This window comes from Haliotis rubra, unplaced genomic scaffold (genome assembly GCF_003918875.1).
Source record: "Haliotis rubra isolate DU_JTF1 unplaced genomic scaffold, ASM391887v1 Scf1725, whole genome shotgun sequence".
Classification (NCBI taxonomy): Eukaryota; Metazoa; Mollusca; class Gastropoda; order Lepetellida; family Haliotidae; genus Haliotis; species Haliotis rubra.
In genome coordinates this window covers 10,348-37,036 of record NW_025765698.1, presented here as the reverse complement: position 1 = coordinate 37,036, position 26,689 = coordinate 10,348, and the positions used below count along the sequence as shown (strand labels likewise).

The 26,689-nt window shown below is 38.8% G+C and overlaps 1 long non-coding RNA gene across 1 annotated transcript; it reads left to right on the top strand.

The window, feature by feature from the left end:
* Window positions 1–264: 264 nt before the first annotated feature.
* On the top strand, window positions 265–26,427 carry LOC124272763. The gene is made up of 4 exons (XR_006897419.1): window positions 265–345; window positions 1,083–1,089; window positions 17,984–18,065; window positions 26,327–26,427. It is a non-coding gene; the product is annotated as an uncharacterized LOC124272763 (long non-coding RNA).
* Window positions 26,428–26,689: the final 262 nt, after the last annotated feature.

Here is a 26,689-nt window from a genome sequence, read left to right as displayed (position 1 = left end):
TGACAGCCAGATGATACGTAGAAGATCAAACGTTGTTCATATGGCCGCCGGATGAAACGTATATTCCCTAATGTTAGTAAATTTGGGTAACACAGTAATTGTGTGTGGTGTATGGCTCTCTGTAAACTGGATCAATGCCAGGTGGGCGTCACTGTGAGGGTCACGAGCTATTAGTCACTCAATGCGAGTAGAACGGTGACTGGTAGATACGTGCCCCTTTAGGAAAGTTCCACATGATGCCACGTAGCTCATGCATTGACTTACGTCATGGGTATTACAACCATATAAAAGCCGAGCGCTTCACAACACACGCAGAAGAGAAGTTGTACACATAAGACTGTTCGGGTAAGTCATTCATTCCTTTCCAGTCAGTTTCTTATCAAAACGGCCTTCTAGTTTTATTAGTTATTTTACAGGGCATTCGAAAAATTTCCGTCAAACCCACTTTATAGCGATGGAAGATACTGGACATATCGGCGACAATCGCATCATCAAATGTGATAAAATGACGATTTTATCGATATTTAATTAATGTGGTCGTTCAGTTCCATGTCTTGCATTGTGTGCACAATTTCGTGAAAATAGCGACCAAATATCAACGCACATGTTAGTGTTGGAATAGTTGGTGTGTTTGTGCGTGCGTGCGTGCTAGGGTGAAACGGTACAATCTTACCACGGACGCTACATATTGCGGTACAAGGCCTTCGGTACGGTCCGTTTCGGTACGGCCCGTTTTGGTACGGTCCGTTTCGGTATATGTGATATGATCATAATGCAGAAAATTGACATGAGTTAAACTTTGCATTCTTTAATACCATGGGAAAAATACAATAATATTTGTTAGTTTGAACGAACAAAACTGTCATTTCATGACTAGATAGAAGAACTAAAGTCTCACTGGAACCTAGGAGGCCACAGTTGTGTAGCAGACTAGCAAGTAGCCAAGTATGATTTAAGTCACTATCATCAGTAGTATATAGTGTTCCGCTAAAACCACAGTTTTTGAATGTCCACCTTATTGTATTCATATCACGTAGCAATCACACGACTCCCACGACTATCTTTATTAAACTACTTAAGAGATTATTTGTACTCATATCAAGTAGAATCTCCCGCGATTATGTTTATAAATCTACTTAAGAGGTTTAAATAGAGCTTATGTAAACGTTCAAATATTTTGAAGGTAATTATACTTGTGTGGCGTATTTGGTAACTTGCGTGACGTTGACAATCAGTTAAGTAAAAAAAAACAAACAACTTCAATCTTTCAATAATCATGAATTTCAACAATGTGGTTATAGATGAAATTGAAAGTTCTGAAATATGTCATATCCTTGAAGAATTGTTGGTTCATGCTTATGTTATGACTGTTACAGAAACTATTATTAACAAACAAAAGTGTTCAGAAGAAATCATCAAACATAGTCTGAACTGTGTAGATGAAACAGATGTTATTCATCGATGGCGGAAATATGTGACATCTTTATCGTGTGTGTCTAGAATACCATCCATTTACCTTCTTAAATATCAGTGTCTGGATTATAGAAACACAGCTTTGAAAACAGAGTCGTTGACTGAGGAAGTATGTCGTTCTGTGAGGGAAATACTGACACGATAAAAACATGTCAGTGAGCGGTGCAGAGCAGGAAAAGATTCTGCAATCAAAATATTACAATCCAAAGGAACCTGGAGCTTTCGGTGGATTGGATAAGTTGTACTCTAACGTTAAACACTTCGGAATATCCAGAGCAAAGACTAAACGTTGGTTACAATCCCAAGATGTGTATACTTTACACAGACCAGTGAGAAGACGGTTCCCAAGAAACAGAGTCATAACAAGTGGCTTATTTGCTCAGTTTGATGTTGATTTGTGTGATGTTACTAACATTGCAAAATATAATAACAATGTAACCTTTTTATTAGTGGTTATTGATTGCTTTTCCAGATATGTTTGGGTTCGCCCACTATCAAACAAAAATAGTAAAACCGTTCATCATGCTTTGAAAAGTATACTGGATTCAGTTGAAAAGAAACCTATGGCTATACGTTCAGACAAAGGACATGAATTTAATAACCATCTCATGAAAAAATATCTAAAACAACATGTAAAATATTTTACCACACAAAATTCAGGTGTAAAAGCTAACTATGCTGAAAGATTCATACGGACATTGCGAAATATGATGTTTAGATATTTCTCTTACAAAAGATCTTACAGATATATTGATATTCTTGAAGATCTCCTTTCCAATTACAATAAAAGGCCAAACAGGTCTCTTTTTGGGTTGTCAGCTTCTAAAGTGACTAAACAAAATCAAGCAGCACTGTGGTTACAGATATATTCCAACACGGAAAACATAGTGCACAATCAAAACTCTAGGTTATACAAATTTAAGATTGGAGACCTTGTTAGAGTGTCATTGTCAAAAAGAACTTTTGAAAAGGAGTATCAACAAAAGTGGTCAGAAGAAGTATTTAAGGTTGTTGACAGAACTCGGAAAGCTGGAATTCCTGTGTATAGGATTGAAGATTTGCTCTCTGAATAAATCAATGGTTCTTTTTACAATGAAGAATTGCAACGAGTGAAGAAAGATGACAATCTTTGGCATATTGATCATGTCATAAAAACTCGTTGGAAAGGAAGAGGAAGAAATACAATAAAACAGTCTTTAGTTAAGTGGAGTGGATTCCCGTCGAAGTTCAATTCATGGATAGATGCAAGTGAGATTGTTGAAGATGAGAGAACAGAGGCTGATTATAAATAGTGACAGCAATGATAATCTTTTCTCTGATAATAAACCATATGATTTCATTGCTTACTTTAGACATCCCATTGTCATGGAAGGTTATTGGAGCATAGCATTAACAGAATTTTATGCTAAAAGATCTGCACAAGGGACAAACAGAAAGAAGAAAGGTACCACTATAACAGATAATTTATTATATATCCACTGTTCAATTTGTGAACCTATTCTTGTTGATGGTGAACCCAAACCACTACTTCGAAGAATATATCCTAATAAACCTAATACATGGAATGCTGAATTGCAGGATTATCAATATATCAAATGTCGTTCAATCAATACAACTACACATGAGATAAGAATATATATAACTAATCATAAAGGAGAACCAGCAGCATTCTTTAAGGAGAGAGTGTCAATGTCACTTCACCTCAAACGTTACCCTTTCCTGGTATAATTTACAATGTCAGTGTTACAGAGTTCTACAGAGATTGGACAATCCTTGTATGTTCCAAATGCCAACCTTTGGGTGAAACATTATTCTAACGTTGCCAAAGGAGAACATATTCCCTCAAAACAGTTGATTTCAACTATGAACACTTCAAATGGAATTACATCAAGCAATCGAAAGGAGACCACGCCCCCTTCTGTTGAAAATAACAAGATGCAACAGTCAGATATAAAAATGGTGAGCCCTAGTGAACAGGCAGTACAACAAGCTAAAGCTGAAATAGTACGCAATCCCGATTCAGTTTCCCACACTGCCATGGTTAAAACTAAAAAAAAAAGCAAAAAGGTGGTAGTATACCAAGAACCATTGGTAAGAGAAGAAGTGGGACGCAACCTAAGAACAAACTAAAGAAGAAAGAGAAAGCAGGAAGGGAAATAGCCAAGAGAAAACGGATTGGTGGGAAAAGAGGAAGATCATTATTACCAGATATCTTCAGTTCTTAAATCATCATCTTCAGAACATTTCAAGAAGAACATTAACATGGCAATGTTATCGAGTGATTCAAAATTCTTCAGTGAAATTCAACCATCAGAACTGGATCTTTTTACCCTTCCCCCAACACAAACCGCTGTACAAAGATCATATATACAAGAATACAGATCAATATCACCTCTGACGGAATCATCACCAATTGAATTTCATATAAGTGGTCAAAATGCATTGGAATACATGTATTTAGATCTAAGAAGATCTAGTTTGTATATTAAATGCAAAATCCTTAAGTCTGATGGAACATCCTTAGATCGTAGCCATGAATGTGCACCCGTTAACCTGTTTCTTCACAGCTTGTTTTCACAAGTTGATGTATGGATACAAGGACGTTTGATTAATTCTACAAGTAATCACTACCCATACAGAGCCATGTTTTACGTGATGATGAACAGCAGTAGGGATACATCAGAAAGCACATTAACGTCACAGATGTACTATAAAGACACTCGGGAAGCAATGGATGACCCTGATCCGAATGGAGCAAACGAAGGACTTTATCAGCGATGGGAGTTCACACAGGGAAGCAAAACATTTGACATGGAGGGTCCCATTTACCATGATCTCTTTCGAATGAAACGTTATCTTCTAAACCAGGTTGATGTTCAAGTGAAGTTATACAGAAGCTCGACAAGTTTTTGTCTTATGTCAAAATACAACACAGAAAATTATATGATTCGATTAGAAGACGCAGTTTTGAAAGTAATGAAAGTTTCCGTAAATCCAGGTGTAATTTGGGGTCATAATGAAGCTCTTGGTCTTACTAACTGTAAGTATATGTATTGCAAAACAGAAATAAAAATGATGTCTATCCCCCAAGGTCAGGTTGGCTTTTCATGGGACCAAATATTTTCGCGGACACGCCCAAGTAAAGTTATTATTGCATTTGTTTATTCAAAAGCAGTTGCTGGGGATTTGCACAAAAATCCTTTCTCGTTTGCAAATTTTGATTTGAGACAGATCACTTTATTCTGTGATGGAGTAGCCGTTGGAGATTCGGGACCGATGAAGTTAACATACAACCAAACCTCAGGTCAAACTGTCATACCCTTGTTTGTTAATATGTTACGTGCATCAGGGGCCTAGGATAGTGAACATAACATTAATTTGAATGTAACTCGTGATGAACTTTCTGGTGAATATGCATTGTACACTTTTCAGTTGGAACCATTGTTCAGTTGTCATCATGAAACTTCATATCTTACATTGCAAAAACAAGGTTACCTGAGATTAGAAGCTCAGTTCGGAACAGCTTTAACAGAGACAACAAACTGTATAGTTTATGGAGAATTTCCTGGATATTTTGAGATCGATAAAGCTAGAAGTGTTATAGTTTAGGACTAATTGACTGTGCTCCCAATATGTCAGTGGAGCGATAGCAGCAACATCACCATTAACAGAATCAACGACTGCATCAACATGAATACGGACCAAATGAATTGTGTTATACAGTGTGATCATATTCTTCGACAATATGTTGTAGGAGTGTTTGCATCGGATCAATTGTTGAGGTATTTTGCTAAGTAAAATCAGAGATCATCATGGCAGAAAGAAGCATACATCGTAAATACTGACCCCATTTCAAAACCTGGAAATCATTGGTTAGCTATTTATCATGAAAACAGTAGGAATATGGAAGTATTTGATAGTCTCGGAATGTTATCAACTAGTTATTCTCAAAAGAATATTTACTCTTTCTTGTTGAACATAAAACACAGAGATTATAGAATCAGATTTAACGAGTATCAATTACAAAGTTTTCATTCCAATGTGTGTGCTCAATATGTATTATTTTACTTAATGTTTCGTCTAAGAGGATATTCAATGGATGAAATTATTAATCGATTCGACAAAGAGGATAAAAATGTACATGATGTATATGTTTTTGATTATATATTGAAAAGATATCCAGAATGTCTCAGTTCTTCTCGTGAGCTATACTGTGCATATCCTGTCTAACTTGATACTATATCATTAAGGTTTGATTCTCAATTCTGATTGTATAATGTCGAATGATATATCACCTGTTTTGTTAATTCCAAGTCCAAGTACTATTTACATAGCAGGATGTTCACAATCAGGTAAATCTATGTTTACTAAAAGATTAATTGAGAATGCCAATTCTATGTTTACAAAACCATTTCAGAAAGTTCTGTATGCATATTCTGTCTGGCAACCTTTGTATGAAAAAATTGAGAGAAATAATAATTCTCGAGAGTTGTTTGTAGAATTCCATAAAGGAATACCTTCTGAAGAAAAACTAATTGAACTTTCGGGAAATCAAAATGATCATAGTTTGTTGGTTATTGATGATTTGATTGATGATGTCGTATCTAATCAACATATGTGTAAAGTATTCACTGCTACAAGCCATCATTTGAATATTTAGAAGACAGATTTAGAAGACAAATGCAACCGAACGAATGCAAAGTCAGAGACTAATCCACGGGTGAAAGGATCAAAGATGTCACAAAAAAGGAGAATTAAATCAAAGCATGTAACACCTTTACTGTGGTGTAGATATTAGAGGTATTAGTGGGGCGGTGGGGTTGCCTAATGGTTAAAGCGTTGGCTCGTCACGCCGAAGACCCGGGTTCGAATCCCCACATGGGCACAATGTGTGAAGCCCATTTCTCGTGTCCCCCGCCGTGATATTGCTGGAATATTGATAAAAGCGGCGTAAAACCAAACTCAGTCAGTCAGTCAGTATTAGAGGTAGTATTATTGTTATTATATTATTATTATAAAAAACAACAACAATGATTTCTGTACATATAATTTCTTTATTACATTGAATATATGTTTGTGATGATGACATTAACAATATATATCAATTGTAATAAATTCAATGCAAACAGTTACATTTTTTTTTCCGTCTATTTTACAACAGGTTTCAGTACTAACCTCAGAGGTTTGGTTGAAATACCATCATCTTGCACTTCTCTTTTGCAATAGAAGTAACTTAACCCCCAACGTTCTTGTCTGTAACTATAAACATGATTGTTGTGTGCTCGAAACCCATGATTGATAGAAGATTTGCTCTCTTTTCTAAAGGGGCGGTGGGGTAGCCTAGTGGTTAAAGCGTTGGCTCGTCACGCCGAAGACCCGGGTTCGATTCCCCACATGGGCACAATGTGTGAAGCCCATTTCTCGTGTCCCCCGCCGTGATATTGCTGGAATATTGCTAAAAGCGGCGTGACTCAGTCAGTCTCTTTTCTAAATAATACATCTTTGTACATTTCAACAACGTTCTTCAGTCCTCTCTTGCTGAGACCTTTAGAACTAACTTTCAAATTGTCATCACTACAATCTTTACTTTTAGCTAAGACGTAAGTCTTTGAATTGAGCGAGATCATCTCAAAACCTTGGCTTTCCAACTTGAAAACACCCGGTGTCCTTTTATCCCTCAAGGCGTGGAAAGAGCAACATTCTCTGGGGAAGAAGTGATTCACAGCATCAGATTCAATGTTATCTCTATCACAAAACCCCATTAACATATGATCAAATTCATCTTTCTTATCTTTCTTTATGATATCAGATAAGGTTCTACCACTTATTGCAAAATATAAACTATCAGTATCAATCTGTAGACACTCAAAATCAGATCTATCAACAAAATTATCAAGGAAGTCATAATAAAATTCCAGCATGCGTTTCTTAGCATACTGTAAAATGAAAAAACCAAGAACATTTGGAAGTGAAAGTTTGATAGTTTTCTTTGCCGTTTGCAACTCATAATCATCGTCTTCCAGTTCACATATTGACACGAATGTTGGAGAATTTACTTTTATTTTTGCTTTATCAACCCCATGAAGATAAATACATTTTTTGTGAGCTTCTTGATTCAGAAGCATAGACCCATACGCTGAATTTCCAATTAATTTGAAAACTTCCCCCATAACAGCAAAATCAGGATTAGCATCCCCTAACCGACGGGCTTGTGTTACCTTTTCTGCAAAGTAAAGGAAACATTTGTTCCTTCCATATTTTACTACTTGATGAACTTTCGTAACATGTAAACCATGCAATAAATACCATTTTAGTAGAGGAGTAGCCAACAATAAATGTCGTGCTTTCATCCCACCTACTAGTAAAGTCCTGACATCTTTCTTCATATTGCGTGATTCTGAATGATTTTGCATGTGCTGACCAATTACCTCATAAGGTACTTTAGTGGTAACAAATAAGGGTGACATTTCTGCAAATTGATCATACAATGGATCCGGCACTGCTATGTCAACTTCAACCAAACCAAACAGGGAGTCATCCAACACCCCCTCTAAAATATTTGCTTCAGTAACTGAACTCTGATGATAATTACGTGAGAATGGATATTGCCTTTGCAAGAGAAAGTCTTGAAATTCAGTTGTCCCTCGTAAAATACGGAACTCACATTCCCAAATTACCAGGATGTCATACCCTTGAGATCTGATAAAAGTTTCTCTCTCCATAGTCCTCTTATATCTTTGATATTCTTTATCACCAACAATTGTTTGTTTCTTTTTTGGTGAACAATTAGGTTTTTGACAACCATGAAAATAACATCCATAAAATTCGAAGCAACACTTTTTCTCTCTACTATAACCGTCTACAAAATATGGTCCAATTGCGTTCTCTTTACCTTTACCTTAGTTTATGGTGTATAGTCATATTTTTCTTGAATGATAGCCAATCTAACCAGTCATAAGCCGCAGTATATGTTTCCGATTGATATCTTTTAAAAAAATGATTTTCTTTTTTTTTTGGTTTCATCTGGTAACCATCTCACATAGTATGATACAGGCATCTCCTGTGCTATGCAATTGAGATACAAAGCATTCGCATCATATCCAACACATGATTTGCATGATTTGTTAGGGTTACCTCGTAAATGAGTTTCTCCTGCTTTATGATACCTTGTGAAAATAATGGATGGACCCCCAACCACTCCTTGCTTTACTGCATGATATAAAGATTTATTTCCTTCATTGAATAATGAAAAGCTGGAATTGTTTTCATGGGCACAGTTAAACAATAACTTCCTTGCAATGCCTGGCACAGATATAGCCTCTTTAAAAATATCAATATGCAGTTTAGTCCAGTAGAAATGTTTAAGTTTAGAAACACCTTCAATTCCTGGAAAAACATCTAGATTATTGTACCATATAAGAAAGTCTTTTAGAGATAATATTCGCTCTGACTTCCATATCTCTTTTAAGTACTTATAATTTTCTTCTTTAGATTTGGGTATCTCACGTAATTTCATCATAGATAAAATCTCACTAGAATCCTTATCAGGATTATATGTACATTTCTTAAGATACTGTGAACTACAAGGGTCTTCTAAAGTATTACATTGTTTGAGATTTGACCAAAAAGCTTAAATAGGTGGTAGTTGTTTCTCTTTTAAAACATCAATATCTGTAAAATATTCATAACAAAAGAATCCCTTTTTCTGAGAAACACCAAAATTTAATAAGAAATCAGCATAACTAGTACCAGGAGGAAGATACTGAGAAAGATCTAAAAACATAAACTGAGAGTTAGCAATGCACAAAACTAGTCTTGTTAGATTCAGCCAAACCAAGGGAGTGAGCTAAACGTGCTTTCACTAAATTCAAATCATACTTTGGTGAATTGAATCCGGTCACTGGTATCTGACTAACATAAGTATTTAATTTTTTCTGCATTGATAACAATTGATTATAAAAAAGTTTAGCTGAAACTGAAGAAATAGATAAGATATCCTTTTCTTGTTCGGAAGAATTATGAGTCAAATCTTCCTCAAAGTCACTGTCTTCCAAATCTTCCCTGTCGTTATAACTCACATTCAAGTGATTAGTCTCACACAGTTTTTGCAAGGCACTATGATAGTTAGTTCATCTGCATCATAATCAGCGTCATCGTCGATGACGATATCATTGTCACAATAACTCTGTCCATCTTGAACATTGACACGTCCAGTGTCACAATCTGCATTGTTGTTATCACCAATGGAATGTTTCTTCCAATATTCTAATTGAATATCCAGTTGTGTAAAAACATTTGATATTTTTTCCTTTGTACGCTGATTTGCACAAATGCTAATTTCAGACATATATCCCACCATCTCTTTCAATAATAATTCTGTATTCTCATGAATAAAGCATTTAGGCTGAGTGTAACCTGGAACATTACTACATATGCTTACAGACACTGGTATGTGTTTATGTGTCCATGATTGCTTTTCACTATTTATAACATCAATATTTGGGATAACTTCCAACATAGCTTCAAAATCATACATTATGAACCAATCATACAGTTTGAGGTTAGGAGGAACTTCAACATCAGTTAATTCAAATAATTCTTCCAAAACATTCTTGATTGGTTTACAGTATCCTCCAGGGTATTTAGATTTAGTTTTCCTAAAGAATTCACTTTTTTCATGTCTTTTCAGTCTGTATGGTTTTGGAAAAAGCATATCACAGCATCTACACTTATATCTTTTAGTGAAACCAGCTAAATTAGTTATATAACTCAGATGATTATCAAAACAATTCATATTCAGTGTGGAACGATATCCGTCAGTTTTAGTAGAAAGGTATAAAGGTGTACAATTATCTTCATCTGAATTATAAAAAAACACATTAACATTAATTCCAAACACTCGTTCAAAAGAAGGTACATCATCCGGAATTGATAATCCTTGAAATTATTTTATTTTCCATTTACAAGATTTCTTTTCATTTTGTTTTCCAAATTTTGCTTCATACCATTTTAAAAAAAGAAACTTAGTATCTTTTTCTAATCTCATTAATCCATTACTTTTTCTTTTCTTTTTTCCCAAAAGTATTTGTTTTTTCCTGTGATATGCTAAACATCTAAAAGCACACAAATTATCTGACTTATCACCAAAAGTAATTAGGTTCATTTTGTTTTTTAACCATGGTGGCGTATGCTCATTCCCATTCCCTAACGTATAAGAGGTACGATATATTGTGTACACAATATTTGTAACTAAAACAGCTTTCCATTTAGTATTTGGTCTTTGTAACATTATGTAATCTTCAATATTCTTATCTTCTATTTTCTTAAGGACTCGTTTTAGGCTTTGTAAATTTAGGATCAAAAGAGGTTTGTCAAATAAATCAGCATTATGGTATGGAATGAAGTAACGGTATTGACCTGTATCCAAGTTTTGCAAAATAATGCCAAATGATAAATTTAGTTTGAAGGATTGATTTTCCTGTTGATAAATATACTTCAATTGTGATTCGAAGTTTATCTCATTAATATCACTTCCGCCTAAAGGGAAATTAAATTTTCGAACCATTTTCTTTACATTGAAATCATCGTGAGGTTTCAAAATTATTGATTTATAAGTTTCATATGTTTCTTTTAAAGGTTCATCTATTAACTCACCATCTTCATTATTCCATGGTTTACTGATATCATTGACCCAAGGTTCGTCCTGTGTAGATCCACCACCACCATATTGATTGTGATTAAGTATTTGATGAACAGTTACAAGTATTTTGTTGGGAAATCTTTTATTACATTTCCTGCAATTGTAAGCAATAGATAGCTTTTTGTTATGACATGTTCGTTGATGTAAACATAAACTTTTTAAAGTATGAAATGATTTCGAACACTTTTTACAATTTTGTTTCTTCTTCTTCATGTAAATTTCACAAACCTTAATGTGATTATTAAACAAAGTGCGGTTATAAAACTTTGTGTTACACTCAGTACAAGTATACCTCTTTCTAATTTTACATTTGCGATCATGTATCAGATACAGAATTCTACACTTACCCTCATACCCACATACACAATTATAAACATTTTGTGCACAATGGTGTGTATATTTTCTTGAATAAATGTTACCACAGTCCTCACATAGTTCCCTACCAGTTAATCGGGTTTTTTTTCTTAGGTTAATTAAATGTTTTATCTTGGTGGTATAATTGTTCTGATTATGTTGATTACAATAGTGACGGGTATAGCGAAAACATATTATTCCGCATCTATCACATAGGTGCTTGCGGTCATTACCGGAATAAGAGAAAATCTTCATCGTCGACGTTGACATCATCAGCTCAACATTTCATCAGGTCCTTGAGCACTGTCAGCGCTTTGTACAAATCAATTGGGGGAAGCCCAACTTGATTGTATCTCATGGGTATTGTATTTTCTGGGGAAACGAAACGCTGCAAATTACAATACCAATATTCACGCTTCTTATTGAAAAATCATGGCATTCAAATGATATACAAACATTGGTAGTAATACCAAATGTAAATAATGAGTTGTGAGAGGTAGTTGATTGTTTGGGGTTTGTTTTTTGTTGTTGTTGGTGGTTTTTTTTTTAAAGATAAATACTTAGTTGTGATAGGTAGGTTTTTGTGGGGTTTGTCTTAAATATGTACATTTGAGTACTAAACACAGGATTTAAAATAATATCAACAAATATAATATTTAAAAATCAAATCATTCAAATTTAATACAGACATTAAGCAGTAATATCAAGATAAAATTAGTTGACAGAGGTATTTAAGCATATTTCAGCATCAAACATAAGATTTAGAAGCAAATATCAACAATATATAATATTGAATATATATATATTGAGCATTAACACAAAAGATTAAAAAATATCATCATTAAAACAGTTTAGACTAATTTATGGGTTGACTTATTGTGTCCTGAAACAACATTTAAAATCTCACAATATAAGAGAACAAATGAAACCAACATCTAATACACATTTTCTACACAGTATTTTGATTATAACTTGAAGGTGATCTCTCTTGTTCTTTAGGAGTAAAATAACGTTTCTGGTATGTCTTAAAGAATAAGTATATATCTGAGTATTTAACACAGGATTCATAATGTTGAATAATATCAATAATACAAGTCAATAATTTATTATTTGACAATCATGACATTCAAATGTAATCCAAACAGCACCGGTAATATCAAACATAAATAATTAGTTGTAAGAGGTAGATAGGTATATGTTAAGTAAAAACCAGGTTCTATGGATAGTCAACTTAAAATACAGAACAGCAGCAGTAATACTTAACATAAATACTAAGTTGTGAGAGGTAGTTCTTTGGTATGTCTTAAATATTAGCATAATTGCAGGAAAAGTTGTGTTCTATGGATGATCAACTTCAAATGTATATAAACATCAGCAGTAATATTCAAGATAAATACTTAGTTGTGAGAGGTAGTTTGTTTTGTCTTGTTTTTGTTTTGTTTGTTTTTTTGTTTGTTTTTTTGTCGGAATATCTTAAATAAGTGCATTTGAGTACTAAACACAGGATTTAGAAGAATATCAACAACATATAAAGTCAACATTCAACACATCCAAGATAAATATTTAGTTGTGAGAGGTAGTTTTTTCGATATGTCTTAGATAAGTACATTTGAGTACTAAACACAGGATTTAGAACAATATCAACAAGATATAAAGTCAATATGGAACAAGTTTTGATGGATAACAACTTCTTTATTTCGTGAGTGCGACGTTTCGATACAGATTCTTGTACCGTTGTCAAGCAAGAGTGATACATGAAGTGGAGGAGCTGCATATATATACTGTATATAACAATGAAACAACATACATTGTAATTGACAAAGGAAACAACATAATTGCCATAATTGGTTAAGCAGTAAGCTGATGAAGCCAGTGAGTACACAAAGGATAGTGAATGGAAGCCAGAGATGTATAAATACAGGAGTAGTTACAATGAAGGAGATGTTTATACAATAGGTGCGATGTTTATACAATAGATTGGGCTTGGTGGAGGAGTGGATCATAAGCTGATGGAATGAAGTATCCTTGGTCACGGGTGATGGTGGGCTTATGGCGTTTGATGTGAATGGCTTCGGTGAGCTTGCGTTTAGTGAAGTCCGTTTGGTTGTTGGCGAGAATGGTGAAGTCGGACCACTTTATTTGATGATTTGGGTTTGCTTTGATGTGGTCAGAGATAGCTGATTTGGTGTCGGAATTAGCAACAGTAATTTGTTTGCCAATATTACTTTCAATCATTATAAAATTACAACATTGCAAATATTATAAACACAGTTATATATTAACTTATTATGTATTTATTTATGAATTTATTATCAACTTACAGATGAAAAGGTTGATGGGTGATGTGTAAGTGACTCCTGAGATTTACTGATTGATGATGTGCTGGTGGTTCTTTCAGTTGACTGCATAAAAAAACAAACATGTTCGTTAATTATTGTAATAGGAACTCATAATTCTAAATATTTTCTTAGCCAATATTACTTTAATCATTGTAATTGGTAACATTTACAAGTATTGTAAAAGACATGTTGCATTATTCATTAATAACAATTGATATTTAATCCTAATGATAAAAACAGAGTACCTGTTTTGGGCAATCGCTACCAGCGATTCGTAATCTGGTCTTCCTGGGATAGGTCACCATCTCACATGTTATGGCACTGCCAGTCAGCTGCACAAAGTGCAAATTTGGAAACATGTTTCCATCGATGATTGTTGATTTCATTGGCCAATTGTTTCCTTCTAGTCGGTTGATTTCAGTAAAGACTTTGTCTTGTGCGAAAACATCACATGGTCGTACATAATTACAATGCATGTATGTTCTAGAAATGAAATCACATCGCTTCGGTTCTGTAGCTACAGTTGCCAACAAAACGATGCCTAATATCTTTATTTCACTTATATCAGCTCTGACTTATAGTTCGTCGGATAATGTGATAATGTTGTAGTTTCGTATCCATTGATGCTCGCTCGCGACTGATTGTAGCGGAGACTTTCTTGAAATGGAACATAGCGCAAAAAACCCAAAACAACACAGTCAGCTGAGCAAAAAGTTCAATATAGAACTAACTTTATGGATAACAACTTCTTTTTATTCGTGAGTGCGACGTTTCGATACAGATTCTTGTACCGTTGTTATCCATAAAGTTTGTTCTATATTGTTCTTTCCAACTTCTAAAATGCCACTCAAAGAAGTTGGGCAAAAAAGTTGTGTTAACGATGTTGAATGCGTTGATCACCGCGCGAGAGATTCATACTATAGTCTTTTTCAAATAATATTATATACTTTTTTTTCTGTGAAAAGATTATATTCATGCCGAAAAAAATTGTACTCTCGCGTAACTTTGATTCTTGGATATAAGGGAAAGTACGGCGAAATTCATGTATTAAATAGATGATTTCATTTTGTGTACGTACTGCTTACTTTATTCATTGATCCAGCAAATTGAAAATGCCTAATATTCCACTCGTGAATGAAACGTTTGTTGAATAATTATATTTAGTGTGCTTGCATGTAATGCAGAAATTCGGAACTTTTTGTCAGCGAGGCGTGGCATTGCATGTACATCAAAATATTGCTTCGTGACGTTAGTCGAGACTTAATTTACGAGCTTGCATGAAAATTTCCGCGATCCAGGAATCAAGGTTATTCACGAATTTGGATTACAGTTCTGCATATATGATATAGGAGACTAAGTAACACTGTATCGATAAATAGTCGATAAATAACCATGCTATACTTTGGCTATAAATTCCCGAATAAATCCATTTTCGTTTTTACGATTGCATTTACATTCCAGACCATATAGTGATTCGTTTGGTAAGCTCACGTGTCGATGTGAATTATATTCATTCATTTCAATTCTGCACTCATGGGGAGCAGATAACGTTATAAATCTGAATTTACATTGTCATTCCTAATGAGACTATGGATCATTGATATTTGCTAAATCTTATGAGGGATAAGTATAGCTCTAGATAAGTGCCATACATTATAAAACGTCACGAATGAAATCTGAAACCATTCAGAACGAAAAAGCGTGGTTGTAGGGGAACTAATAGTACTACTATCATCACATCAACATTTACTGTAGTGAAATCACCTATGTCCCAGAAATGTTCATGTTTTAAAACAACAATACACAAATCAGATCTTGTCGAATGTGACTCTGTTGATGGTATAAATAATATATAGTAAACCAATTAACACAACACTGTAGTCATATGACGGTTACCAGTCTGTGTGACTGATCACTGTCAATGTTCTAAATCAATCTGGATCCGCCCCTGCTTAGAACGGAATAAAGGATAACTAAAAACGTATTTTCAATGAACATAGCAGAACTGGTATTTCGTCTGCTGTGCCCAGTCAAAACTATATCGTGTTGTTGGAGGTGAAAAATACAAACTTTGTACATGAAAATAGATATGTACAGGAAACTTGCAATCAACCATCCTGTTATTAAACTCAGCTGGAACTAGCAATCAGCTGTGTACACATGTTTTGCTCGAATCTACCGGTGATTTAGTTATAAACGATCCGAACATATAACATCAAAGAAATTCTATTCCGTTACCAGAATAGGTTATATCTCAAGCAATTATTGTAACAGAGATTATACATAGTGCTATCGTTTAAGTATAATGCATGTTTCTCAAATATGTTTAACATAATAATTAACACTCTGCACCTTTGGTTACGTGGCTTACATTTTACACAGGAGACAGTTTGACAAGTCACCGTTGACTTCCTGGGGTACCTGGTTCTGTTTGATTTTACAAACTGTTGGCCATTAATTTAAGAAATACAGTTCGCTCTACCACCATGTATAGTGTAATAAAGCACACTTTCGCCCTGAACTATTATAGATAAAGTACGAGGACGCTTGCGTGCATGGTGGTAGAGCGAACTGTATTTCTTTTTCTAAGATGCCAAATTTAATACTTTCTAGGGATAATTACGATTAATTTAAGGCAGAAAACAAACGACCGTTTCGGTGACCTAAATTATGAATCCTCGCACAGGGCTAACTGGCGCGCTGTTCTATTGATGTGTCTGCCCCCCCCTACGTTAAGACGAACGTTACCAGAAAAAAACAAATGATAACAGTTTGATGACGGTTTACATTCGGATTAAATATCTTCTCTAAACTATTTTAATTACATTTGTCATTAACGTAAACCATATGGGGCAATATGAACGTCGCATTTCTACTACCAACGTAAGTTTAGATCAGTACATCCAGATGAAGCTGAGTAGTCAAGCGACATTCCACGATTGCATTGTGGGAATGTAAACATTGCGAACGTTACGGTGTCGCTGAAAACTTGTGAGTCGAATTGACACATTTTAACCGTCGTAAAACATAAACGTAATGTTTCCACCAGTGATGTTAGCTGCGTGAAGCAACTGCAAACCAAGAAACGGGATGCAACGGCGTAGTTTACTGTAGGAGGCCGTACGAGGCGATGGCAACTGACATGCATCGTGACGTCGCTTACATTGTGACGTAATGTAAAATGGTTCGATTACGAGGGGGCACACTAGAATGGCGCAGTGACAGGATAAAGTCATTCAATTGTTACGTCATCAAAAAAACTATACCTTAATTGTCTGTTAATGTTTGTTTTTTCGATTGTTCTAACCGCTAGGCATCTTAGAATGTAAAATATGACTTCAATGAGTCAATAACGCGGGTCAAGGGGTCCATGGATGACGAGCCGGTATTTAGTTTGTGATTGCTGAGAATAATGTAAAATTGATGCTACCGCGGTAGGCGCGAAAAGCGGACCCTCATGAACATGGTAAGCGGAAGTGGTGACTGGTGAACGTATAGAATGAGGTGACGCCATTTCACGCACGTTTTCTGCGATGTTACTGCAAAGAGTGAAAATGGGATCAAATGTAATCAAATAAAATGAAATCAAGGAATATCGTTTTATTATGTGTTTTCTGTCATCATACGTTTTCGGATGGCACCCGCGTTAAAACGAGGTGTGTTGCACCTCGACGCTGTTCGTCTGATTTGAAACAACTGAAAAAGAAATGGAGGCCAGCTACTGATCCGCGCTAGTATCTGCAGTAGCTGTCTTGCTGACTGGATGGTCTCTGCTTGTAGACGAGCTGAGGCAGTCTCGAACTTCCGGGAAAAAAGCGGCATATATTTTGACAATGATTCGATTTCTAGACATTTAGAAAAGGTTTATAAAGGTCAATATAATTACGGTACGAAAACCGAAAATACTGAATTTTTGGATAGCATTACGGTATACTGAACGGCAGGCAAAATACCGCGGTATACCGTTTCACTCCTAGTGCGTGCCTGACCTAAGGGACTCTTCACATCGAATTAAGCGAACGGACATCGTAATGTAATCATTTTCCTCTTCTTTTTCTCATGTTTACTTAGTTAAGTATTAATATTGTACTAAAACTCCGCTGTCTTTCATTCACAGACGATCACTTGTAACAACATGTTGCGAACGTACGTCGTATGTTATCTGCTCCTCATCAGCGGTCTGGGCGTCTGTGGCACAGGTAAGTGGACCCTCACAACCACCTGTCACGTTCCGTTAGGAAGCAGCTTCTTCACGACAATGTTCGGCTGTACTGACGGTACTTCAGCTTCTTCACACGACAATGTTCGACTGTACTGACGGTACTTCAGCTTCTTCACATGACAATGTTCGACTGTACTGACGGTACTTCAGCTTCTTCACACGACAATGTTCGGCTGTACTGACGGTACTTCAGCTTCTTCACATGACAATGTTCGACTGTACTGACGGTACTTCAGCTTCTTCACACGACAATGTTCGACTGTACTGACGGTACTTCAGCTTCTTCACACGACAATGTTCGGCTGTACTGACGGTACTTCAGCTTCTTCACACCACAATGTTCGGCTGTACTGACGGTACTTCAGCTTCTTCACACGACAATGTTCGGCTGTACTGACGGTACTTCAGCTTCTTCACACGACAATGTCCGGCTGTACTGACGGTACTTCAGCTTCTTCACACGACAATGTTCGACTGTACTGACGGTACTTCAGCTTCTTCACGACAATGTTCGACTGTACTGACGGTACTTCAGCTTCTTCACACGACAATGTTCGGCTGTACTGACGGTACTTCAGCTTCTTCACATGACAATGTTCGGCTGTACTGACGGTACTTCAGCTTCTTCACACGACAATGTTCGGCTGTACTGACGGTACTTCAGCTTCTTCACACGACAATGTTCGGCTGTACTGACGGTACTTCAGCTTCTTCACACGACAATGTTCGGCTGTACTGACGGTACTTCAGCTTCTTCACACGACAATGTTCGGCTGTACTGACGGTACTTCAGCTTCTTCACACGACAATGTTCGGCTGTACTGACGGTACTTCAGCTTCTTCACGACAATATTCGACTGTACTGACGGTACTTCAGCTTCTTCACGACAATGTTCGACTGTACTGACGGTACTTCAGCTTCTTCACACGACAATGTTCGGCTGTACTGACGGTACTTCAGCTTCTTCACGACAATGTTCGGCTGTACTGACGGAACTTCAGCTTCTTCACGACAATGTTCGGCTGTACTGACGGTACTTCAGCTTCTTCACACGACAATGTTCGGCTGTACTGACGGTACTTCAGCTTCTTCACACGACAATGTTCGGCTGTACTGACGGTACTTCAGCTTCTTCACACGACAATGTTCGGCTGTACTGACGGTACTTCAGCTTCTTCACGACAATGTTCGGCTGTACTGACGGAACTTCAGCTTCTTCACGACAATGTTCGGCTGTACTGACGGTACTTCAGCTTCTTCACACGACAATGTTCGGCTGTACTGACGGTACTTCAGCTTCTTCATACGACAATGTTCGGCTGTACTGACGGTACTTCAGCTTCTTCACGACAATGTTCGGCTGTACTGACGGTACTTCAGCTTCTTCACGACAATGTTCGGCTGTACTGACGGTACTTCAGCTTCTTCACGCGACAATGTTCGGCTGTACTGACGGTACTTCAGCTTCTTCACGACAATGTTCGGCTGTACTGACGGAACTTCAGCTTCTTCACACGACAATGTTCGGCTGTACTGACGGTACTTCAGCTTCTTCACACGACAATGTTCGGCTGTACTGACGGTACTTCAGCTTCTTCACACGACAATGTTCGGCTGTACTGACGGTACTTCAGCTTCTTCACACGACAATGTTCGGCTGTACTGACGGTACTTCAGCTTCTTCACACGACAATGTTCGGCTGTACTGACGGTACTTCAGCTTCTTCACACGACAATGTTCGGCTGTACTGACGGTACTTCAGCTTCTTCACACGACAATGTTCGGCTGTACTGACGGTACTTCAGCTTCTTCACGACAATGTTCGGCTGTACTGACGGTACTTCAGCTTCTTCACACGACAATGTTCGGCTGTACTGACGGTACTTCAGCTTCTTCACGACAATGTTCGGCTGTACTGACGGAACTTCAGCTTCTTCACACGACAATGTTCGGCTGTACTGACGGAACTTCAGCTTCTTCACGACAATGTTCGGCTGTACTGACGGTACTTCAGCTTCTTCACACGACATGTTCGGCTGTACTGACGGTACTTCAGCTTCTTCACGACAATGTTCGGCTGTACTGACGGAACTTCAGCTTCTTCACACGACAATGTTCGGCTGTACTGACGGTACTTCAGCTTCTTCACGACAATGTTCGGCTGTACTGACGGTACTTCAGCTTCTTCACACGACAATGTTCGGCTGTACTGACGGTACTTCAGCTTCTTCACGACAATGTTCGGCTGTACTGACGGTACTTCAGCTTCTTCACGACAATGTTCGGCTGTACTGACGGTAACTTCAGCTTCTTCACGACAATGTTCGGCTGTACTGACGGTACTTCAGCTTCTTCACGACAATGTTCGGCTGTACTGACGGTACTTCAGCTTCTTCACGCTGTACTGACTGGTACTTCAGCTTCTTCACACGACAATGTTCGACTGTACTGACGGTACTTCAGCTTCTTCACACGACAATGTTCGGCTGTACTGACGGTACTTCAGCTTCTTCACGACAATGTTCGGCTGTACTGACGGTACTTCAGCTTCTTCACACGACAATGTTCGGCTGTACTGACGGTACTTCAGCTTCTTCACACGACAATGTTCGGCTGTACTGACGGTACTTCAGCTTCTTCACACGACAATGTTCGGCTGTACTGACGGTACTTCAGCTTCTTCACACCACAATTTTCCACTGTACTGACGGTACTTCAGCTTCTTCACACGACAATGTTCGGCTGTACTGACGGTACTTCAGCTTCTTCACACCACAATGTTCGGCTGTACTGACGGTACTTCAGCTTCTTCATCACAATGTTCGGCTGTACTGACGGAACTTCAGCTCCTTCACACGACAATGTTCGACTGTACTGGCTGTACTTCAGCTCCTTCATCACAATGTTTGGCTGTACTGGCGGTACTTCAGCTTCTTCACACGACAATGTTCAGCTGTACTTGCTGTACTTCAGCTCCTTCACACGACAATGTTCGGCTGTACTGACGGTACTTCAGCTTCTTCACACGACAATGTTCGGCTGTACTGACGGTACTTCAGCTTCTTCACGACAATGTTCGGCTGTACTGAGGGTACTTCAGCTTCTTCACACGACAATGTTCGGCTGTACTGACGGAACTTCAGCTTCTTCACACGACAATGTTCGGCTGTACTGACGGAACTTCAGCTTCTTCACGACAATGTTCGGCTGTACTGACGGTACTTCAGCTTCTTCACACGACAATGTTCGGCTGTACTGACGGTACTTCAGCTTCTTCACACGACAATGTTCGGCTGTACTGACGGTACTTCAGCTTCTTCACGACAATGTTCGGCTGTACTGACGGTACTTCAGCTTCTTCACGACAATGTTCGACTGTACTGGCTGTACTTCAGCTTCTTCACACGACAATGTTCGGCTGTACTGACGGTACTTCAGCTTCTTCACACGACAATGTTCGGCTGTACTGACGGTACTTCAGCTTCTTCACACGACAATGTTCGGCTGTACTGACGGTACTTCAGCTTCTTCACACGACAATGTTCGGCTGTACTGACGGTACTTCAGCTTCTTCACACGACAATGTTCGGCTGTACTGACGGTACTTCAGCTTCTTCACACGACAATGTTCGGCTGTACTGACGGTACTTCAGCTTCTTCACACGACAATGTTCGGCTGTACTGACGGTACTTCAGCTTCTTCACACGACAATGTTCGGCTGTACTGACGGTACTTCAGCTTCTTCACACGACAATGTTCGGCTGTACTGACGGTACTTCAGCTTCTTCACACGACAATGTTCGGCTGTACTGACGGTACTTCAGCTTCTTCACACGACAATGTTCGGCTGTACTGGCGGTACTTCAGCTCCTTCACACGACAATGTTCGGCTGTACTGGCGGTACTTCAGCTTCTTCACACGACAATGTTCGGCTGTACTGACGGTACTTCAGCTTCTTCACACGACAATGTTCGGCTGTACTGACGGTACTTCAGCTTCTTCATCACAATGTTCGGCTGTACTGACGGTACTTCAGCTTCTTCACACGACAATGTTCGGCTGTACTGACGGTACTTCAGCTTCTTCACACGACAATGTTCGGCTGTACTGACGGTACTTCAGCTTCTTCACACGACAATGTTCGGCTGTACTGACGGTACTTCAGCTCCTTCACACGACAATGTTCGGCTGTACTGACGGTACTTCAGCTCCTTCACACGACAATGTTCGGTACTGACTGTACTGAGCTTCTTCACACGACACTTCAGCTACTTCAGCTCACGACAATGTTCGGCTGTACTGACGGAACTTCAGCTTCTTCACACGACAATGTTCGGCTGTACTGACGGTACTTCAGCTTCTTCACACGACAATGTTCGTTTGTACTGACGGTACTTCAGCTTCTTCACACGACAATGTTCGTTTGTACTGACGGTACTTCAGCTTCTTCACACGACAATGTTCGGCTGTACTGACGGTACTTCAGCTTCTTCACACGACAATGTTCGTTTGTACTGACGGTACTTCAGCTTCTTCACACGACAATGTTCGGCTGTACTGACGGTACTTCAGCTTCTTCACACGACAATGTTCGGCTGTACTGACGGTACTTCAGCTCCTTCATCACAATGTCCGGCTGTACTGACGGTACTTCAGCTTCTTCACACGACAATGTTCGGCTGTACTGACGGTACTTCAGCTTCTTCACACGACAATGTTCGGCTGTACTGACGGTACTTCAGCTTCTTCACACGACAATGTTCGGCTGTACTGACGGTACTTCAGCTTCTTCACACGACAATGTTCGGCTGTACTGACGGTACTTCAGCTCCTTCATCACAATGTTCGGCTGTACTGACGGTACTTCAGCTTCTTCACACGACAATGTTCGGCTGTACTGACGGTACTTCAGCTCCTTCATCACAATGTCCGGCTGTACTGACGGTACTTCAGCTTCTTCACACGACAATGTTCGGCTGTACTGACGGTACTTCAGCTTCTTCATCACAATGTTCGGCTGTACTGACGGTACTTCAGCTTCTTCACACGACAATGTTCGGCTGTAATGACGGTACTTCAGCTTCTTCACACGACAATGTTCGGCTGTACTGACGGTACTTCAGCTTCTTCAGCACAATGATCGGCTGTACTGACGGTACTTCAGCTTCTTCACACGACAATGTTCGGCTTGAAGGTACTTCAGCTTCTTCACGACAATGTTCGACTGTACTGACGGTACTTCAGCTTCTTCACTCGACAATGTTCGGCTGTACTGACGGAACTTCAGCTTCTTCACACGACAATGTTCGACTGACGGTACTTTAGCTACATCACAATGTCGGTACTGACTTCTTCTACTTCACACGACAATGTTCGGCTGTACTGACGGTACTTCAGCTCCTTCATCACGACAATGTACGGCTGTACTGCTTCAGCTTTCACAAGACAATGTTCGGCTGTAATGAGGGTACTTCAGCTTCTTCACGACAATGTTCTACTGTACTGACGGTACTTCAGCTCCTTCATCACAATGTCCGGCTGTACTGACGGTACTTCAGCTTCTTCACACGACAATGTTCGACTATACTGACGGTACTTTAGCTCCTTCATCACAATGTCCGGCTGTACTGACGGTACTTCAGCTTCTTCACACGACAATGTTCGGCTGTACTGACGGTACTTCAGCTCCTTCATCACAATGTCCGGCTGTACTGACGGTACTTCAGCTTCTTCACAAGACAATGTTCGGCTGTAATGAGGGTACTTCAGCTTCTTCACGACAATGTTCGACTGTACTGACGGTACTTCAGCTTCTTCACTCGACAATGTTCGGCTGTACTGACGGAACTTCAGCTTCTTCAGACGACAATGTTTGACTGTACTGACGGTACTTCATCTACTTCACACGACAATGTTCGGCTGTACTGAGGGTACTTCAGCTTCTTCACACGACAATGTTCGGCTGTACTGACGGAACTTCAGCTTCTTCACACGACAATGTTCGGCTGCAATGAGGGAACATCAGCTTCTTCACGACAATGTTCGGCTGTACTGAGGGAACTTCAGCTTCTTCACGAGAATGTTCGGCTGTACTGACGGAACTTCAGCTTCTTCACACGACAATGTTCGGCTGTAATGAGGGAACTTCAGCTTCTTCACGACAATGTTCGACTGTACTGACGTTACTTCAGCTTCTTCACACCACAATGTTCGGCTGTAATGAGGGAACTTCAGCTTCTTCACGACAATGTTCGACTGTACTGACGGTACTTCAGCTTCTTCACACCACAGTGTTCTGCTGTACTGAGGGAACTTCAGCTTCTTGACACCACAATGTTCGGCTGTACTGAGGGAACTTCAGCTTCTTCACACGAGTATGTTCAGCTGTACTGACCGTACTTCAGCTTCTTCACACGACAATGTTGAGCTGTACTGACGGTACTTCAGCTTCTTCAGCACAACGTTCGGCTGTACTGACGGTACTTCAGCTTCTCCATACGACAATGTTCGGCTGTACTGACGGTACTTCAGCTTCTTGACAAGACAATGTTCGGCTGTACTGACGGTACTTCAGCTTCTTCACACGACAATGTTCGGCTGCAATGAGGGAACTTCAGCTTCTTCACGACAATGTTCGGCTGTACTGAGGGTACTTCAGCTTCTTCACGACAATGTTCGGCTGTACTGACGGAACTTCAGCTTCTTCACACGACAATGTTCGGCTGTAATGAGGGAACTTCAGCTTCTTCACGACAATGTTCGACTGTACTGACGGTACTTCAGCTTCTTCACACCACAGTGTTCGGCTGTACTGAGGGAACTTCAGCTTCTTGACACCACAATGTTCGGCTGTACTGAGGGAACTTCAGCTTCTTCACACGAGTATGTTCAGCTGTACTGACCGTACTTCAGCTTCTTCACACGACAATGTTCGACTGTACTGACGGTACTTCAGCTTCTTCATCACAACGTTCGGCTGTACTGACGGTACTTCAGCTTCTTCATACGACAATGTTCGGCTGTACTGACGGTACTTCAGCTTCTTAACAAGACAATGTTCGGCTGTACTGACTGTACTTCAGCTTCTTCACACGACAATGTTCGGCTGTACTGACGGTACTTCAGCTTCTTCACACGACATATTTAATGCAGATCCATGCTATCTTCCGGTTCCGAGTCATCCCATTTAGATCAGACTTCCTGTTTCAAGGATTTCTCTACCAATTTTGTCTTCCATAACTATTACTATAGGTAATAGCTTATAACGAGTTATGTAATAATCCTATTTACTCTGTCCAAAAAAAAAGTAAATCTTTTTCATATTGTAATAGTAGTATAATAAGTAATGGCCTACCAAGTTTATTTAGTGGAGACTGTTTATCCAGTCTATATCCTACTTCTTTGTTTTGCCAACGTGTTTTTGTGCTTAATTATAATACCGGCGAAACTTTAGTATCTTTGTGCATAATACTTTTATTGTAACTGGCACACAATATACAATTCGCTAAAATATCTTCGAGTCAATATCACTTGAATTAATTTTTCATCAACTTTCGGTTTTGAGTTTTGAAGTTGGTTAGGTTTATTTGTGGGAACATTGGCCACTCCGTCCCGGTGTGCGTTCTGTCTCGTGGTTACCATTTTATGTACCATTTCGACCATTATTAAACAACCATAATAAACATGGCTGCTTCTGTCATGTTAAGGTCAAGGTCAGGGGAGCACTTTTGACGAAACGTTGGTTTAACCGTCTACGTTTGTCAGTCTGACGGTTAACTATACAAAAAAGCAATGGGTTGAGTAATGATTGTTCTATTTTTTTAAATGTCAGTGATTGAGATACTTCTGGTTTGAGAGTTTTGGTGAACATTGCATCTGGTTAGAAAAAAATCCAATGTCAAGGTCAGCATATAAACGTCAAGGTCAAAGTTCTGTTTGTATGCATGGTTGAATCAGCATCAGATTTGAGGTATTGTCATGATTAAATGATTAAAGCAGCAAGACCCTTCGATAGTCATGGAAGACATTACACCAGTCCCTATGTCCGTGTCAAAACCATTAAGGTCATTGTGTTATTGTGGGGTTTTATAAGGGAACAGTGGTGAAATCACTGTGAAGAAAATGATTCTATGTTTTTTCAAGAATCGGCTGTTACTCTACGAATTCTTGACTTTCTATCTTGTATCGTATAAAATTTGGAGTAAGAAACCTAATGCATGAAATATGTTTTCAAGAGGACAAGGAGAAGAGTTTCTGGGATAGCCCGTGGGCCTGGGTCCCCGCTGTTGTGGGTGGAACTGTAGCAGGTGCGGTACTGGGGCCAGTTGCTATCGGGGCCGGGATGTATACAGCTGCGACGACGGGAGTTGGCGCGGGGCTCGTTGCAGCTGCACAGTCTACAGGTACATTTGAGTACAGTGGAGTAGCGATTTCTTGATCTCCAATTTATTGATACGAGGTGATTTCAAACATGAAAACAATGTTTATCCAGAACCAGAGCTACATGATGAAATAATACAAGGATCAAATAACCAGACCAAATCACTGCATACTGAACAAACATGTTAATGGAAGGGATATAGGCTTGGAACTGAAAT